The sequence below is a fragment of the Mustelus asterias genome, chromosome 12 (genome assembly GCF_964213995.1).
Source record: "Mustelus asterias chromosome 12, sMusAst1.hap1.1, whole genome shotgun sequence".
Classification (NCBI taxonomy): Eukaryota; Metazoa; Chordata; class Chondrichthyes; order Carcharhiniformes; family Triakidae; genus Mustelus; species Mustelus asterias.
Genome location: NC_135812.1, coordinates 58,189,687 through 58,209,220, shown reverse-complemented (window position 1 = coordinate 58,209,220; position 19,534 = coordinate 58,189,687). Strand labels below are relative to the sequence as shown.

At 49.3% G+C, this 19,534-nt stretch overlaps 1 protein-coding gene and 1 non-coding gene across 2 annotated transcripts in view; one reads left to right on the top strand and one right to left on the bottom strand.

Moving 5' to 3' along the window:
* Nucleotides 1–6,960: 6,960 nt before the first annotated feature.
* On the top strand, nucleotides 6,961–7,153 carry LOC144502118 (U2 spliceosomal RNA). Its single transcript, XR_013499265.1, has one exon. It is a non-coding gene; the product is annotated as a U2 spliceosomal RNA (small nuclear RNA).
* Nucleotides 7,154–10,317: 3,164 nt separating this feature from the next.
* Nucleotides 10,318–19,534, bottom strand: part of LOC144501494 (pre-mRNA splicing regulator USH1G-like) — a 42,095-nt gene continuing 32,878 nt past the window's right edge. Inside the window, exon 3 of the mRNA XM_078225283.1 lies at nucleotides 10,318–10,498. The gene's annotated coding sequence lies outside the window, so the exon portion shown is untranslated. The remainder of the gene's footprint in view (nucleotides 10,499–19,534) is intronic.

The window sequence follows — 19,534 nt, the reverse complement described above, 5'->3', positions numbered from 1 at the left end:
TTAAATTTGATAAAAATATCTGGAATTAAGAATCTACTAATGACCGTGAAACTATTGTCAATTGTCGGAAAAACCCATCTGGTTCACTAATGTCCTTTAGGGAAGGAAATCTGCCGTCCTTACCCGGTCTGGTCTACATGTGACTCCAGAGTCACAGCAATGTGGTTGACTCTCAGCTGCCCTCGGGCAACTAGGTATAGGCAATAAATGCTGGTGACGCCCATGTCCCATGAATGAATAAAAGATCAGACTGAATCAACTCTCACTCCTCCTTTCCCTTCTCTCCCCCTCCCTCCTTCCCTCCCTCTCTCTGCCCCCTCCTTCCCTTATCGCCCCCTCCCCCCATCCCTCCCCCTCCCCTTCCTCCCACCCTCTTCCCCCTCCCCCCCAGCCCCCTCCCACCCTCTTCCCCCCTCCCTCCATCCCCCCCTCCCTCCTCAATCATGAATCAAATGAAGAAAAGAATATAAATTAAAAATTACAAAATGGGGTGAAGGTGGAGGGGAGAGTTGACACTCTGAAGTTGTTGAACTCAATGTTCAGTCTGGAAAGCTGTAAAGTGCCCAATGGGAAGATGAGGTGCTGTTTCTCCAGTTTGTGTCGGGGTTCACTGGAACAGGCCAAGGACGGACAGGGGGACAGGGGAGCAGGGTGGGGTGTTGAAGTGGCAAACGACAGGAAGGTCTGGGTGCTGCTTGCGGACGGACCGAAGGTGCTCAGCAAAGCGGTCACCCAGTCTGCATTTGGCCTCTCCGATGTAGAGTCAACCACATTGGGAGCAGCGAATGTAATAGCCCAGATTGAGGGAGGTTCATGTGAAGCGCTGTTTCACCTGAAGGGAGTGTTTAAAACCTGGGATGGTGAGCAGAGAGGAGGTAAACAGCAGGGGGCAGTGTTTTCCGAGGGATTAAACCAGTTAACTCAAATCAACAGAGAGACAAGAGAACGGAGACAATCTCACTGCCGCTCTCGCAAAATAGCACTACCAGAACCTCACAGATGGACTGGCTGCCAATTATTCTGGATAACAACTCGTAATTAACAAGAACCAGAATTCCCAATATACATCTGACCGCATCAGACTCCCCTGGATGTGAATCAGCCAGCTAAATCTCAGCCTGAGCTAGTAACTAAAGGCAATTCACATCTTGTGTGTAACTGTGTTTGTACCTGGATTTATATGTAAATGGCTGTGTAAACGTGTGTAAGTGCTTATGTGTGAATGTGTGTGTCAGTGTGTATGTGTGTGTGTTTGTATCGTGCATTTGTGTGCATGTAGTATTTGTGTGTGTTTTTTTTGTATTTGGGTGTATTGTTTGTGTGTGTGTGCAAATATATTGTACACACAATATTGTGTATGCAGTATATACACATGTATTGCATGTGTGCAACATATTGCCCGGAATCAGATCGGGCGAGGTCGCAGAACGGCATTTTCTGTTGGCCTCGGGCAGGATCATATGAGCCTCAGGTGAGCGAGGCGCTACAATTCTGGCATGTGCGTGTCTGTGCACCTGTGTGTGCTTTGTGTATGTGTGTGTGCGCGTGTATGAACGTGAGTGTGTGTGTATGTGCGTGTGTTTGTGAGTGTATGCGAGTGTGTGCATGCGTACATGTATTTGGATTTACGACCATTTAGAAAGATGCGGATTAATCCGGGACAGTCAGCACGGATTCGTGAAGGGCAAGTCGTGCCTCACAAATTTGATAGAATTTTTTGAGGAGGTAACTAAGTGTGTTGATGAAGGTAGGGCAGTTGATGTCATATACATGGATTTTAGTAAGGCGTTTGATAAGGTCCCCCATGGTCGGCTTATGATGAAAGTGAGGAGGTGTGGAATAGAGGGAAAGTTGGCCGATTGGATAGGTAACTGGCTGTCTGATCGAAGACAGAGGGTGGTGGTGGATGGAAAATTTTCAGATTGGAGGCAGGTTGCTAGCGGAGTGCCACAGGGATCAGTGCTTGGTCCTCTGCTCTTTGTGATTTTTATTAATGGAGGAGGGGGCTGAAGGGTGGATCAGTAAATTTGCTGATGACACCAAGATTGGTGGAGTAGTGGATGAGGTGGAGGGCTGTTGTAGGCTGCAAAGAGACATAGATAGGATGCAAAGCTGGGCTGAAAAATGGCAAATGGAGTTTAACCCTGATAAATGTGAGGTGATTCATTTTGGTAGGACTAATTTAAATGTGGATTACAGGGTCAAAGGTAGGGTTCTGAAGACTGTGGAGGAACAGAGAGATCATGGGGTCCATATCCACAGATCTCTAAAGGTTGCCACTCAAGTGGATAGAGCTGTGAAGAAGGCCTATAGTGTGTTAGCTTTTATTAACGGGGGTTAGAGTTTAAGAGCCGTGGGGTTATGCTGCAACTGTACAGGACCTTGGTGAGACCACATTTGGAATATTGTGTGCAGTTCTGGTCACCTCACTATAAGAAGGATGTGGAAGCGCTGGAAAGAGTGCAGAGGAGATTTACCAGGATGCTGCCTGGTTTGGAGGGTAGGTCTTATGAGGAAAGGTTGACGGAGATAGGGCTGTTCTCTCTGGAGCGGAGGAGGCTGAGGGGAGACTTAATCGAGGTTTATAAAATGATGAAGGGGATAGATAGAGTGAACGTTCAAAGACTATTTCCTCGGGTGGATGGAGCTATTACAAGGGAGCATAACTATAGGGTTCGTGGTGGGAGATATAGGAAGGATATCAGAGATAGGTTCTTTACGCAGAGAGTGGTTGGGGTGCGGAATGGACTGCCTACAGTGATAGTGGAGTCAGGCACTTTAGGAACATTTAAGCGGTTATATGATAGGCACATGGAGCACACCAGGATGATAGGGAGTGGGATAGCTTGATCTTAGTTTCAGATAAAGCTCGGCACAACATCGTGGGCCGAAGGGCCTGTTCTGTGCTGTACTGTTCTATGTATAGGTATGTATGTGAGAGTGTGTGTGTGTATGTGTATTGTGTGTGTGCGTCTATGTGTGTTTGTGTATATGCTTGCATGTGTGTCTGTGTGTATTGTGTGTGTGTGTTGAGTGTGTGTGTAATTGTGTGTATGCACGTGTGTGTGGTATGTGTATGTGAGTATTTGTCTGTGGAGGTGTGTGTGTTGTGTCTGTGTGTGCATTGTGTGCGTGTCTGTGCGTGAATCTGTGTGTTGAGCGTGTCTGAGGGTATGTGTGTGTATGTATGTGTATGCACGTGTGTGCGTATGTGAGTATTTGTGTGTAGAGGTGCATGTAGGAGTGTCTATGAGTCTGTATGTGTGTTGTGTCTGTGTATGCGTGTGCATTGTGTGTATTCTGTGTCTCTGAGTGTATATTGTGTGTGTCTGTGTGTGAATCTGTGTGTGTGTCTGTGTGTATGAGTGTGTGAATCTGTGTATGCACGTGTGTCTGTTTATATGTGAGTATTCGTGTGCATGTTTGTGTGCGAGTATTTGTGTGTGAATCTGTGTGCATGTGTATTTTTGTCTGTGCATATGTGTGTGTGTGTGCGCGTCGGTGTGCACGTGCGTTTCTGTGTGTGTGTGTGTGTGTGTATGTGGGTGGGTGTTTTTGGCCATGCTCGCCCCAAAACCGGAAAATCCCGCCTGAGTGGGATGGGAAAATTTCCTCCTGTGTATGTGTGTGAGTCTGTGTGTATATTGTATGTGTGAAAATATATTGTGTGTGCATGGGTATCTGTGTGTGTTTATGCGGGTGGATGTGTGTGCATGTGTGAGAGTGTGGGTGTGTGTGTATTATGTGAGAGCATGTTTTGTGTGTATACTGTGTATTGTGTGTATGCACCTGTGTGTGTGTGTGTGCATGTAGCGGCACGGTAGCACAGTGGTTAGCACTGCTGCTTCACAGCTCCAGGGACCTGGGTTCGATTCCCGGCTTGGGTCACTGTCTGTGTGGAGGTTGCACATTTTCCTCGTGTCTGCGCGGGTTTCCTCCGGGTGCTCCGGTTTCCTCCCACAGTCCAAAGATGTGCGGGTTAGGTTGATTGGCCATGCTAAAATTGCCCCTTAGTGTCCTGAGATGCGTAGGTTAGAGGGATTAGTGGGTAAAATATGTAGGGATATGGGGGTAGGGCCTGGGTGGGATTGTGGTCGGTGCAGACTCGATGGGCCGAATGGCCTCTTTCTGTACTGTAGGGTTTCTATGATTTCTATGATGTGTGTATGTGTGCGCATATGTGTCTAAGTGTTTGTGTGTGGATGTGCATGCATGTGTATGTATATGTTGTGTATATTGTGTGTTGTGTGTGTATTGTGGGTTGTGTATATTGTGTCTGTGTGCGTGTGTCATGTGTGTGTGTCTGTGCGTGTGAGTCTGTGTGTGTGTAAATGTATTGTGTGTATGTGTAAGTGTTGTGTGAGAGTGCATGTGCATGTGTGCGCATACTGTGTGTGCGCTTTGTGTGTATATTGTGTATTGTATGTGTGTATGTTTGTGTGTGGATGTGTGCACATGTGTGAGCATGTGTGTGAGTGTGTGTAAGATTGTGTGAGTGAATGTGTGTGTTTTGTGCGAACTTGAATTTGTGAAGTTGGAATTTAACGTTGGTAAAGATGTAAAGAGTGTAAAAAAGCTAATGGGAAAAACATTTGCGTGGTTCCTTTAAAAGCTGGTGTTTTGTTTCAGTGCTTGGAGGTTTAAAATGAGGTGCATATGGGTGTCTCTGGCTGAAACATTTGTATCCAAGGCCAAGCAGCAGGGTTGCCTTGGTAACAGGCTTCAGGTATTTGAATGTTTTTGAATTCAGCCTATCAATTTAAAGCAAACACTCACAGATACCAAGAATCTGTAGTATTGGAATTTGATGGTGTTATCAACATCTGACCAATCCTATTGGAAAATTGATAGGTCATCACAGATATAAAAGAAAGTGCAAGGGGGAAAAACACCAGTTAGCAACTGCCACCTCTCCTCGAGAGGGAGAGAGCAGTTCTCAACTCTGCCAGCTTCAGATATGTCTTTAAGAGAGTATACCATCTAACTAGCGAAAGGCAACAAATCAGAAAGAACTTAGAGGAATCAACAGAGGAACTCCAAAAGTTTGCAAAAGCCACAAAACCTGGTTGTATTTCTTTTTGAGAGTGACTGAATTCTATTATTATATTTTTTGTTAATGAATGGATATTGTATCTATTTGAACAGCATTCCAGTAGAATCTTATTTTATTCAGTATGTTACTCGTTTAGTTAAATCTCCCTGTTAGTTAAATAAATAAATTGTTAAGTGTTGATTTTAAAGTGAGTGTGGGGTATTTCTGTTGTTACCCACTAAACGTTACTGAAGGACAGTTCACACCTTCCCACACACTTTTAACAGATTACGAGGCAAGGGATTCCTCTTTGGGGGATTCAGCGTTATGTCTTAAAGGGGAACAACCTCTGCATCGTAACAGTATTATGTGTGAGCATGTTTTGTGTGTATATTGTGTATTGTGTGTGTGTGTGTCATAGAGGTTTACAGCATGGAAACAGGCCCTTCGGCCCAATTTGTCCATAACACCCCTTTTTTTAAACCCTTAAGCTAGTCCCTGCATTTGTCCCATATCCCTCTATACCCATCTTACCCATGCAAATGTCTAAACGCTTTTTGAAAGATAAAATTGTAGCCGCTTCTACTACCTCTGGCAGCTTGTTCCAGACACTCACCACCCTCTGTGAAACAATTGTCCCTCTGGACTCTTTTGTATCTCTCCCCTCTCACCTTAAACCTATGCCCTCTAGTTTTAGACTCCTCTACCTTTGGGAAAAGATATTGACTATCTAGCCCTCAGTATTTTATAAACCTCTATAAAATCACCCCCAAGCCTCCCACACTCAAGAGAAAAAAGTCCCAGTCTATCCAGCCTCTCCTTCGAACTCAAACCATCAAGTCCCAGAGCATCCTATTAAATCTTTTCTGCACTCTTTCGAGTTTAAATGATGTGGAGTTGCCGGCGTTGGACCGGGATAGGCACAGTAAGTAGTCTCACAACACCAGGTTAAAGTCCAACAGGTTTATTTTGTAGCACGAGCTTTCAGAGCACTGCTCCTTCATCAGGTGAGTGCAGGATTTGAGACAATCCACACCTCTTTAACCTGTGCTTAACCCTCTCTCCACTCGCATTATCTGCACCTATAAAGACTCGCCATTCCAACCATTATCTTGTAATTGAGTTTGTGTCTATATGTGCCCCATTTGTGAAACAAATCCTGCACTCACCTGATGAAGGAGCGGCACTCTGAAAGCTCGTGCTTTCAACCTGGTGTTGTGAGACAACTTACTGTTTCTCCGATATTAATAATATCGTGTGCTTATGTGCACCCGTTTGTGTTTGGTGTATGTTCATGTCTGTGTGTGAGAGATTCTGTGTGTGTGTGTGGCGCGCAGGGCGGGGGGGGGGGGGGGGGGGTGCGTGCGGGGGCGTGCGTGAGGGCGTGTTTGGGCGTGCTTGGGCGTGCGCATGTGGGGCTCTGGTCATTGCTGGGACAAGTGAGTGAATTTGCAGAAACTCAATGTGTGAAAGTGTTGAATGTCAAAGTAGCTTTTCGCAGTGTGCTGCCTCTTCTCCGTGCCAGGGTATGATGGGCACAGCACCCATGGCTTCACAATACGGGGAGCCTGTTAACAATGCTGCCATCTCCCATACTCCAAAAACAAGTCCTAAAGTTTTCTCTCGGAATATACGCTGACATTTCCTCTCAGTAAATGTCTAATCAATGCCTCCTTCATGCCTTGCTTACACCTAGGCTTCATTATTCCAATACTCTCCTGGGTAGTCTTACCATACTCCATAAACCCGAGCTTCCCCAATACCCTGCTCCCCATTCCCCATTCTCCCCATGTCCTACGCTGGTTCCCAATCCACAAACAGCTGGGTTTGAAAATTCCTAGCCCTGTTTTTAAATCCCGCTCTATCGATTCCTCCAGTTTGGCAAGGCTCTGGGATATCTGAACTTCTCTCATTCCGGCCTCTTGAAGATCGTTTCTTGGCCTTTTGGCTAAGATCAAGTGTAGTATGGATCGCCTGCACTTGGTTGAGGTCATTAGGTTACGCTGAGGCTTCATATGTTTCATATGAAGCAATTTTTTAAAGCGGCATCTCGGCCTTTTGGCTAAGATGCAAATGAGCTCAAGTCTTGGAGGAGGATCCTCCCCCTTCTCCAATCAGCTTGACTCATGTAGATCAGGCCCAGGACAGGGTGGTTTTGGTCTCCCGTCCTGTCTTGTCAGCCTGGATCTGAAATGTCTCAACTTGTTGAGACTCTGAATTGGATTTGATTTGATTGAATTGGAAAAGTATTAAAAAAAACATCCCTGATTTCAATTGCTCCACCATTGGTGAGCATTCCCGCAGCTGCCTGGGTCCCAAGCTCTGGAATTCCCGCTGACTTTTCTCCCTCTCTGTCTAGCTTCACACTCTTAACTCCTTGACCAAGTTTTGGGTCACCTGTCTACTTTCACCATCCTGTGCTCTATCTCAAATTCAGGCTCCTGTGAAGAGCACTGGGGCATTTTTACCCTGTTAAAGGGGATACATAAATACACGATGTTGTTGAACCGTGGCCTATACACAGGTAACCATAGAAACAGTGAGAAAATCAACACAATTAGGTTCTTATTTTGTAAAATCTTTAATCAACAACAAAAATTCCACTGGCATTGTTTATAACGAAGTGTACTTGGTTACTGACATCAAGGGATTAATGCAACAATTAGCAGACAGACCTCACTATACATTCACCCACACAATGCAGATATCTCACATCAGGACATCTCATTATTAAAGACTATCTTCTGGTTAACTTTGGCCATGGCTTCCTGCTTGTGTCGAGTTTGTCAGATCAGGTTAGACATTCTTCACTATCACCCATCACCCTCTCTCTCTTCCACTTTCCCCTCTCTTCCCCACGTGTCTCCTCCCGAGCGTGTGCTTCTCTTGCAGGGTGAGCAGAGCCGAGTGCGGACAGGTTAAGCACCACAGACAGCGTCAGGACTCCATGCACACTGATCAGGAACAGAAGCTCCTCCACATCCCCCGGAACTCCAGTGGGTATCAGGGCTGATGTGGGGCTTGAACCTGGAAACTGTTGGTCAGAATGTCTCAGTGCCACACCGGGAGAGTCCTTTCCTCACTCAAGCATCAGTGAGCTCAATAACTCAACCGCACTCCCTGTGCACAGTTTATTGAGTGAAACGCCATGTTACCATTGGTCGTTCCCCAGCAATACTTCACCTAATCGTTTCTCTCCGTTCCTCAGATGGAGAATGGAATGAAATAATGTAGGAAAGGAAATAGCGATGACTTTCGCTGGCTTCAGCTTAAAGAAAGCTCTTGTTAAATATTCGGATAGGTGAAAGGAGTGCGTGTGGAATGGTTACCTTGGCTCCCCAGTTCCACATGGAATTTCTCATTGTATTCATCGCACGTCAACAGTGTGTGCTGCCAACATGACAGATTGTACCCAGCCAGTGCATTCTGGTCTAATTAACCAGTCACCAGGCTGGCCGCACATTGTACCATCAAACAGGAGTTCTGGGAGTCCAAACGTTACTGGCAAGGCTGGTGTTTCTTCCCCATCCTTAGCTGCCCTGACAAGGCACTGATGGGGCTTCTTCTTGAACCATTGATTTGTTCAACCGCTTCAGAGGGCAGCTAAGGGTCAACAGCATTGGCAGGGGACTGGGTCACACTTAGGCCAAGATCTGGAAAGGACAGAGGGCTGGCTTTCCTCAAGGATATTGGTGAAGCAATTCCACTGTGATGACAATCTTTCATGGCACTACTTTATTTGCAGAGTTCTTTAAAAAATTGCATGCAGAATTCAAATTCTCAATTGCCAGATGTCAGCCATTAGCAGCAGGCAGCTGGATCTGAGGCCCTGCCTCAATCCCACCTCATAAAGTGGACCATTATCCTCCCCACCCTCATCTCAAGTCCCTCCCCTCACCACCCTCCCCACCCCCTCACTACCCCTCCCATTCCCACTCCCACTCACCTTCCTTCAGACTCCTCCCATTCCTCAGCCTCCCCTCCTCCTCACTGTCGCTTCCTCTCCCCCACCCTCGCCTCCTCTTGCTCTCACTCCCAATCATTGTGACTCCTCCATCCTTGGTCAACAATAAATAATTCCTCTGGTCTCACATTCTGCGTCTGGCTAAAGAGCTCACCCTGCGATCGTCACAAAACGTGGCCAGGTGACAGCTTCATTAGGAAGTTTCTCGTAAACATGGCATTGCATTCAATAAAAATTTACAAAATGGCTTTCTCTGTAAATATTATTCTCATTAAGGAGAGGAACACAAGAACAAAAGAATAGAATACTTCGCATTTCAGGCACCGAGTGTCCCCATCAAACACTCCCAGGACAGGTACAGCATGAGGTTAGATACAGAGTAAAGCTCCCTCTACACTGTCCCCATCAAACACTCCCAGGACAGGTACAGCACAGAGTAAAGCCCCCTCTACAAGATCAGACTTGAGCTCAGTATTAAGTCAGGTTGAGGTCCCCTCGCTACAGGTGTGACTTTATTCAGTCTGGTTGACAATCGGAATGTGAACAGAGATCTCAATAACTGGGCTGCTCCTGTTCAAACTCAGAGATTTTCCCCGTCAGAATTCAAATCTCTTCAATGAAGCCTTCACAGGAAGAGAGTCAGTCCCTGTTACTGGCGCTGAGGGTCTGTCCTCTTCACTTCAGACTAAATCAAATCAGTCACTCAGAAGCAAAAGTCATTCCGTTGTGTTACTGGTAATTTGCCCCAACACTTGCTGCATTTCTCTGGAAGAAACGGAGACGAAGCTTCTGTACAAAACATCAGCACCGATGAAGGGCTTTGACAGTGAGAGTTGTTCCGTCACTGAGAGTTACACATCGGAACGGGGCTCGGCCAGGACCAGAAGCACACACACCCGCTGTGGGCATTATCCTGCCCAGGAGGCACCTGGGGTAGAATTACATGGAGGCTACTACATGGAGAAAGGCCACTCAGCCCAACGAGGGTAACTGGAGCTCAAACTCCCTCTGGATGGTGGGGAAATGGCAGCCAGCTGGATTGTAGGCTTCTGGCCGTTACAGGCCGCACGGACCATGTGGCTACTTTTAGGTAAAGAGAAGATGGCTGCCTGGAATGTATCGGCCCGGGGGTCAGACAGCTTTGTGGGGATGCGGAGGGGGAAGAGGGGGCAGGTCGCAGGGAGGTCTTGGCATGCCAAAGCAAAGGCTTGTGATGTGAATCGGGAATAACACTGAACCGCAGCCTTCACAATCACCCCACCCCCACACCCTGATCCTACTGATTACCCTCAGGGTGACAAACTCCTAGATCACAGCTCACCAGGTAGATGGCACACTGTCAAATCTCTCGCTGACACAGAAACCCCCATCCACTTGGTAAGAATCTCACTGCGATGTACGAGCTCTGGTTGAGTTGATGATTGTAGAGCTGAGAGTGAAGGAAGGATTTTTCTGGCAATGTGTCTCAGGCAGTAAACAGGAAGCACCCTCAGGAATATTATCTACACGTGAGAAACAGAGCAAAATTAACACTTACAGGATTAAGGAGAATCCCAAGGCATTTTATTCATACGTTAGGAACAAAAGGGTTGTTAGGGAAAAAATCGGACCTCTCAGGGACAAAAGTGGGGACTTATGCTTGGAGCCCAAAGAGGTAGGGGAGATCCTAAATGAATACTTTGCGTCGGTATTCACTAAGGAGAGGGATGTGTTGACTGGGAGTGTCTCGGAGGGGAGTGTTGAACCGTTGGAGAAAATCTCCATTACAAAGGAGGAAGTGTTAGCTTTGTTAGAGAATATAAAGACTGACAAATCCCCAGGGCCTGATGGAATCTATCCAAGGCTGCTCAGGGAGACGAGAGGTGAAATCGTTGGGCCTCTGACGCAAATCTTTGTCTCGTCACTGGACACAGGTGAGGTCCCAGAGGATTGGAGGATAGTCAATGTGGTCCCGTTATTTAAGAAGGGTAGGAAGGATAACCCGGGTAATTATAGGCCGGTGAGCTTGACATCCGTGGTGGGGAAGTTGTTGGAGAAGATTCTTAAAGATAGGATGTATGCGCATTTAGAAAGCAATAAACTCATTAACGATAGTCAACATGGTTTTGTGAGAGGGAGGTCATGCCTCACGAACCTGGTGGTGTTTTTTGAAGAAGTGACCAAAATGGTTGACGAGGGAAGGGCCGTGGATGTCGTCTATATGGACTTTAGTAAAGCGTTTGACAAAGTCCCTCATGGTAGGCTGGTGAAAAAGGTTGGATCTCATGGGATAAAGGGGGAGGTGGCTAGATGGGTGGAGAACTGGCTTGGTCATAGAAGACAGAGGGTGGTAGTGGAAGGGTCTTTTTCCGGCTGGAGGCCTGTGACTGTGACTGTGACCGCAGGGCTCTGTATTGGGACCTCTGCTGTTTGTGATTTATATAAATGATCTGGAAGAAGGAGTAACTGGGGTGATCAGTAAGTTTGCGGACGACACAAAACTGGCAGGACTTGCAGATAGTGAGGAACATTGTCAGAGGCTACAGAAGGATATAGATAGGCTGGAAATTTGGGCAAGGAAATGGCAGATGGAGTTCAATCCTGATAAATGCGAAGTGATGCATTTTGGTGGGAATAATGTAGGGAGGAGCTACACGATAAATGGAAGAACCATAAAGGGTGTAGAGACGCAGAGGGACCTGGGTGTGCAAGTCCACAGATCTTTGAAGGTGACGTCACAGGTGGAGAAGGTGGTGAAGAAGGCATATGGCATGCTTGCCTTTATAGGACGGGGCATAGAGTATAAAAGTTGGGGTCTGATGTTGCAGATGTATAGAACGTTGGTTCGGCCGCATTTGGAATACTGCGTCCAGTTCTGGTCGCCACACTACCAGAAGGATGTGGAGGCTTTGGAGAGAGTACAGAGGAGGTTTACCAGGATGTTGCCTGGTATGGAGGGGCTTGGTTATGAGGAGAGATTGGGGAAACTGGGGTTGTTCTCCTTGGAAAGACGGAGGATGAGGGGAGACTTAATAGAGGTGTATAAAATTATGAAAGGCATAGATAGGGTGAACGGTGGGAAGCTTTTCCGCGGGTCGGTGGTGACGTTCACGAGGGGTCATAGGTTCAAGGTGAAAGGGTGGAGGTTTAACACAGATATCAGAAGGACATATTTCACACAGAGGGTCGTGGGGGCCTGGAATGTGTTGCCGGGCAAGGTGGTGGAGGCGGACACACTGGGAACGTTTAAGACTTATCTAGACAGCTATATGAACGGAGTGGGAATGGAGGGATACAAAAGAGTGGTCTAGTTTGGACCAGGGAGCGGCGCGGGCTAATTGTTCCTGGTTTCTCGTTTCAAGGCTTCATTCTTTGATCATCTTGCTGGTGCCAGTACAGAGTGAGACTGCGGATAGTTGGGAACCTGTCTCGGGGGCAGGGAATTCATATGGTGTTCGTGGAAGTGGAAATGACTAGGGTTGGGAAGCATTTTCCGATCGGGGCCATTGTGATCTCCTGGACTCGTTTCGATCGCCTCAGGGGGTCGGAGAGGAATTTCCCAGATTTTTTTTCCCCATATTGGCCCTGGGGTTTTTCACTCTGGGTTTTCGCCTCTCCCTGGAGATCACATGGTCTGGAATGGGGGGGTGGGGGTAAGTTAATAGGTTGTAATGAACAAAGCATCGTAGCTGTGAGGGACAGCTCGGTGGATAGGATATTGGTATGTAGATAGGCTGGAAAATTGGGCGGGGATCCTGGATTCAGGATTCAATCCTGGACCGGGGAGCGGCGCGGGCTTGGAGGGCCGAAGGGCCTGTTCCTGTGCTGTATTGTTCTTTGTTCTTGTTCTTAAACTGGTGCCACTGGTATTGATAAACTGGGACTGGTAACACCAGTGACACTGGCAAAGGTGACACCAACTGTGATAACACACAGGTGTGTGTGTGTGTGCATGTGTGTGTGTGCGCATGTGTGTGCGTGCGCATGTGTGTGCGTGTGTGCATGTCGCAGTATTGTTCAAGTTTTGACAAGTCCTTGTTCAGAGTCTGATCCAAGGTTTTGAAGTTGAGGGCTTGAGTTACGAGGCAAATGTTCAGAGATTTGGTGTACCGGTACAAAGAACACAGAAAGTTAGCGTGCAGGTACAGCAAGCAACCAGGAAGGTGAATGGTCTGTTGGTCTTTATTGCGAGGGGATTGGAGTACAGGAATAAAGACATCTTGCTCCAGTTGTGCAGGGTTTTGGTGAGACCACATCTGGAATACCGTCGGCAGTTTTGGTCTCTACATTTCAGAAAGGATAGACTCACATTGGAGACGGTTACAGCGAGGGTTCACTAGATTAATCCCTGGGATGAGGGAGAGGTCCTGTGATAAGAGGCTGAGTTTATTTTCTCTGGAGGTTCGAAGAATGAGAAGTGATCTCATTAAAAAGTACAGAATTCTGAAGGGGCTTGATCGGGGGTACGCTGAGAGATTGTTTCTGCTGGTCGGGGAATCTATAACACGGGAGCAGAGTCTCAGGATGAGGGGTCGATCTTCTAGGACTCAGATAAGGAGACAATTCTTTACTCAAATTCATGATTCTTTGGAATTCTCTCCCCCAGGGCATTCTGGGTGCTCCACTGCGGAATTGTTTAAAGGCTGGGATAGACAGGTTTTTGGTCTCTCCGGGAAGTGAGAGATATGGGGAGTGGGCGGGAAAGTGGAGTGGATCAGCCATGATGGTACTGAATGGTGGAGCAGGCTGGATGGGCCGAGTGGCCTACCCTTGCCCCTATTTCTGGTGTTGCGTTTCACAGTGACTCCTGCTGCCCCTCAGGCTCTGAAATCCTGAGTTTGAACTCCAGGAGCTGGAGAGAGCTCCGACACACGTGAGACTTGTGAAGTGTTCTGAAGCTCCCACGTGATGCAGGGATTGCAAACAGCAGATCTCAGCTGTCACTCACTCTGCACCCCACGCCCCTCGCCACGCACCCCGCCCTGCACCCCTCGCCCCGCCCTGCACCCCACGCCCCTCGCCCTGCACCCCACGCCCTGCACACCCCGCCCTGCACACCCCGCCCCTCGGCCTGCACCCTGCGCCCCACGCCCTGCACACCCCGCCCCGCACCCCACGCCACTGGCCCCGCGCCCCCCGCACCCCACGCCCCGCGCCCCCCGCACCGCACCCCACGCCCCTCGCACCGCACCCCACGCCCCACGCCCCGCGCCCCCCGCACCGCACCCCACGCCCCGCGCCCCCCGCACCCCACGCCCCACACACCGCACCCCACGCACCGCACCCCACGCCCCGCACCCCACGCCCCTCGCACCGCACCCCACGCCCCACGCACCGCACCCCACGCCCCGCACCCCACGCCCCTCGCACCGCACGCCCCATGCACCTCGCCCCGCACCCCACGCCCCTCGCACCCCACGCCCCTCGCACCGCACGCCCCACGCACCTCGCCCCGCACCCCACGCCCCTCGCACCCCACGCCCCTCGCACCCCACGCCCCTCGCACCGCACGCCCCACGCACCTCGCCCCGCACCCCACGCCCCTCGCACCCCACGCCCCTCGCACCGCACGCCCCATGCACCTCGCCCCGCACCCCACGCCCCTCGCACCCCACGCCCCTCGCACCGCACGCCCCACGCACCTCGCCCCGCACCCCACGCCCCTCGCACCCCACGCCCCTCGCACCGCACGCCCCACGCACCTCGCCCCGCACCCCACGCCCCTCGCACCACGCCCCTCGCATCGCACCCCACGTCCCTCGCACCCCACCCCGCGCCCCTCGCACCCCACCCCGCGCACCATGCTCCTCACACCGCGCCCCTCGCACCGCACCCCACGCCCCTCGCACCGCACCCCACGCCCCTCGCACCGCACCCCACGCACCACGCCCCTCGCACCGCACCCCACGCCCCTCGCACCCCACCCCGCGCACCACGCTCCTCACACCGCGCCCCATGCACCTTGCACCCCACCCCACGTCCCGCACCCCACGTCCCGCACCGCACCCCAAACCCCTTGCCCCGCACCAAACCCCTTGCCCCGCACCCCACCCCCTGCACCCCACGCCCCTCGCGCTGCACCCCAGGCCCCGCACCCCAGGCCCCGCGCCCCACCCCACGCACTCCTCCTCCCTCGCCCCACGCGCTGTACCCCACGCCTCTCGCCTCGCACCCCTCACCCATCGCCCCTGCACCCCAACCCCTCGCCCCGCACTCCACGCCCCACACTCCACGCCTCTCGCCCCTCCCATTTTCAGTGAAACAAGTGGTGTAATTCTGTTTTCAATGGTACACCAGGCAGGTGGAACACAACAGGGGAAATATGGAGTTATCCATTTAGGAGTGAAACATAGAAAAACATAGGGATCGGTACTGGGGCCTCAACTACTTACCATTTATATAGACGATCTGGAGGGGGGGACTGAGTGTAGGGTAACAAAGTTTGCAGACGACACAAAGATAAGTGGAAAAGTGAATCGTGTGGAGGGTGTAGAAGGTCTGCAGAGAGATTTGGACAGGCTGAGTGAGTGGGCGAGGATTTGGCAGATGGAGTATAATGTTAACAAATGCGAGGTTATTCACTTTGGAAGAAATAATAGCAAATTGGATTATTATCTAAATGGAAAGAAATTACAACATGCTGCTGTGCAGAAGGACCTGGGGGTCCTTGTGCATGAGACGCAAAAACCCAGTCTGCAGGTGCAACAGGTGATCAAGAAGGCAAATGGGATGTTGGCCTATATCGCAAGGGGGATAGAATATAAAAGCAGAGATGTCTTGCTGCATCTTTACAGGGCATTGGTGAGGCCGCAGCTGGAATACTGTGTGCAGTATTGGTCCCCTTATTTGCGGAAAGATATATTGGCCTTGGAGGGAGTGCAGAGAAGGTTCACCAGGTTGATACCAGAGATGAGGGGTGTTGATTATGAGGAGAGACTGAGCAGATTGGGTTTGTACTCGTTGGAATTTAGAAGGCTGAGGGGGGATCTTATAGAGACCTATAAGTTAATGAAGGGGCTGGATAGGGTAGAGATGGAGAGATTCTTTCCACTTAGAAAGGAAACTAGAACTAGAGGGCACAGCCTCGAAATAAAGGGGGGTCGGTTTAGGACAGAGTTGAGGAGGAACTTCTTCTCTCAGAAGGTGGTGAATCTCTGGAATTCTCTGCCCACTGAAGTGGTGGAGGCTACCTCGTTGAATATGTTTAAATCACGGATAGATGGATTCCTGATCGGTAAGGGAATTAGGGGTTATAGTGATCGGGCGGGTAAGTGGAACTGATCCACTTCAGATCAGCCATGATCTTATTGAATGGCGGGGCAGGCTCGAGGGGCTAGATGGCCTACTCCTGCTCCTATTTCTTATGTTCTTATGTTCTTAAAAGAATTTGCTTTAAATGGTGAGAGTCTAGCAAATGTAGATATTCAGAGAATCATAGAACCCCTCCAGTGCAGAAGGAGGCCATTTGGCCCATCAAGTCTGCACTGACCACAATCCCACACAGGCTCTATTCCTGGAACCCCATATATTTACCTCGCTAATCCCCTGTACAGGAATCACAGAAAGTTTACAGAAAGCAATTAGCAAGGCGAATATGGAAGGGGAGCTGGGGTTGCGGGGGGGCACAGCCTGAAATGGGGGGGGGGGGGGGGGAGTGAAAAAATTGGCCATGCATTTGGAGAAACATTTCAAGTTTGGCCATTCTTCCACAGCTGGGACCGTTCAGCATCAGCTCCATTGCCATGTTTGAAGTCTAGCTTCTGAAGCAATTGTTCCCATTCAAGCAACACAAATTACAGACAGTGCCACCAATTACTCCTGAACTTCCAACTACTTGGACACAAACTGCAGAGTATGGGACCACAGAAAATTAGGTGACTGGGCAAGTTAGAGGATCCCCTTGTGAGAGGTGGGCATAGAACTGTCACTGAGGGAGGAGCTCAGAATCCCTCACATTGCAGTTATTCTGGCTGTGAGCAGAAATCCTCATGGTGCAAGCTAAAGTTTAAAGTTAAAAGTTTATTCATTAGTCACAAGTAGGTTTACATTAACACTGCAATGAAGTTACTGTGAAAATCCCCTAGTCGCCACACTCAGGTGCCTGTTTGGGTACACAGAGGGAGAAATTTAGCATGACCGATGCACCTAACCAGCACGCCTCTGGACTGTAGGAGGAAACTGGAGCACCCGGAGGAAACCCATGCAGACACGGGGAAAACATGCAGGCTCCACACAGACAGTGACCCGAGGCTGGAATTGAACCCGGGTCCCTGGCGCTGTGAGGCAGCAGTGCTACTCACTGTGCCACCATGACACCTATGATTGCCCAGCCAAGGAGTGAGTGCATGTTAGGGTAATACTTGTGCCTGAGCTGACAGCACAGAGTGCCAACGAGTAACCAAAGCTGCCGCCACGTGGTCATGTGGTGTGGGGCAGAGGTTTTGGTCAGGCATCCGAGCGGTGACCAGCATTCTCCGGCATGTGTGAAGGGGTCGGAGAAACATTGCGGATCCACACTTCTCTCTCCGATACTGCAGTGAGGAAACCATCAGGAAGATGGAGATTGCTGATCACCCTCTCTGCCTCATGGCGTCACAGCAGGAATGAAAAAGGAAAAGAATATGGGAAGATGCACCTGGCTTTGCAATGGGAGGAGCAGAACTGTAAAGATCAAGGGGCAGCAAGGCCTCATAGAGTCATAGGAGGTTTACAGCATGGAAACAGGCCCTTCGGCCCAACTTGTCCATGCTGCCCTTTTTTTTAAAAAACCCCTAAGCTAGTCCCAATTGCCCGCATTTGGCCCATATCCCTCTATACCCATCTTACCCATGTAACAATCTAAATGCTTTTTAAAAGATAAAATTGTACCCGCCTCTATTACTACCTTTGACAGCTTGTTCCAGACATTCACCACCCTGTGAGAGAAAAAATTGCCCCTCTGGACACTTTTGTATCTCTCCCCTCTCACCTTAAACCTATGCCCTCTAGTTTTAGACTCCCCTACCTTTGGGAAAAGATATTGACTATCTAGCTGATCTGTGCCCCTCATTATTGTATAGACCTCTATGAGATCACCCCTCAGCCTTCTACGCTCCAGAGAAAAAAGTCCCAGTCTATCCAGCCTCTCCTTATAACTCAATCCATCAAGTCCCAGTAGCAACCTAGTAAATCTTTTCTGCACTCTTTCCAGTTTAATAATATCCTTTCTATAATAGGGTGACCAGAATTGCACACAGTATTCCAAGTGTGGCCTTACCAATGTCTTGTATAACTTCAACAAGACATTCCAACTCCTGTATTCAATGTTCTGACCGATGAAACCAAGCATGCCTTTTGCCTTCTTCACTACTCTGTCCACCTGTGACTCCACTTTCAAGGAGCTATGAACCTGTACCCAGAGATCTCTTTGTTCTCTAACTCTAACTCTAATTCTAACTCTGGACTTGCGGATAGCGAAGAGCATTGTCGGGCAATACAGCAGGATATAGATAGGCTGGAAAATTGGGCGGAGAGGTGGCAGATGGAGTTTAATCCGGATAAATGCGAAGTGATGCATTTTGGAAGAAATAATGTAGGGAGGAGTTATACAATAAATGGCAGAGTCATCAGGAGTATAGAAACACAGAGGGACCTAGGTGTGCAAGTCCACAAATCCTTGAAGGTGGCAACACAAGTGGAGAAGGTGGTGAAGAAGGCATATGGTATGCTTGCCTTTATAGGACGGGGTATAGAGTATAAAAGCTGGAGTCTGATGATGCAGCTGTATAGAACGCTGGTTAGGCCACATTTGGAGTACTGCGTCCAGTTCTGGTCGCTGCACTACCAGAAGGACGTGGAGGTGTTAGAGAGAGTGCAGAGAAGGTTTACCAGGATGTTGCCTGGTATGGAGGGTCTTAGCTATGAGGAGAGATTGGGTAAACTGGGGTTGTTCTCCCTGGAAAGACGGAGAATGAGGGGAGATCTAATAGAGGTGTACAAGATTATGAAGGGGATAGATAGGGTGAACGGTGGGAAGCTTTTTCCCAGATCGGAAGTGACGTTCACGAGGGGTCACGGGCTCAAGGTGAGAGGGGCGAAGTACAACTCAGATATTAGAGGGATGTTTTTTACACAGAGGGTGGTGGGGGCCTGGAATGCGATGCCAAGTAGGGTGGTGGAGGCAGGCACGCTGACATCGTTTAAGACTTACCTGGATAGTCACATGAGCAGCCTGGGAATGGAGGGATACAAACGATTGGTCTAGTTGGACCAAGGAGCGGCACAGCTTGGAGGGCCGAAGGGCCTGTTTCCTGTGCTGTACTGTTCTTTGTTCTTTGTTCTCCCGAACGCCCTCCCATTAACTGAGTAAGTCCTGCCCTGGTTCAATCTACCAAAATGCATCACCTCCCATTTGTCTAAATTAAACTCGATCTGCCAATCGTTAGCCCACTGGCCCAATTGATCAAGACCCCGTTGCAATTGGAGATAACTTTCTTCACTGTCCACTATGCCACCAATCTTAGTGTCATCTGCAAACTTACTAACCATGCCTCCTATATTCTCATCCAAATCATTAATAT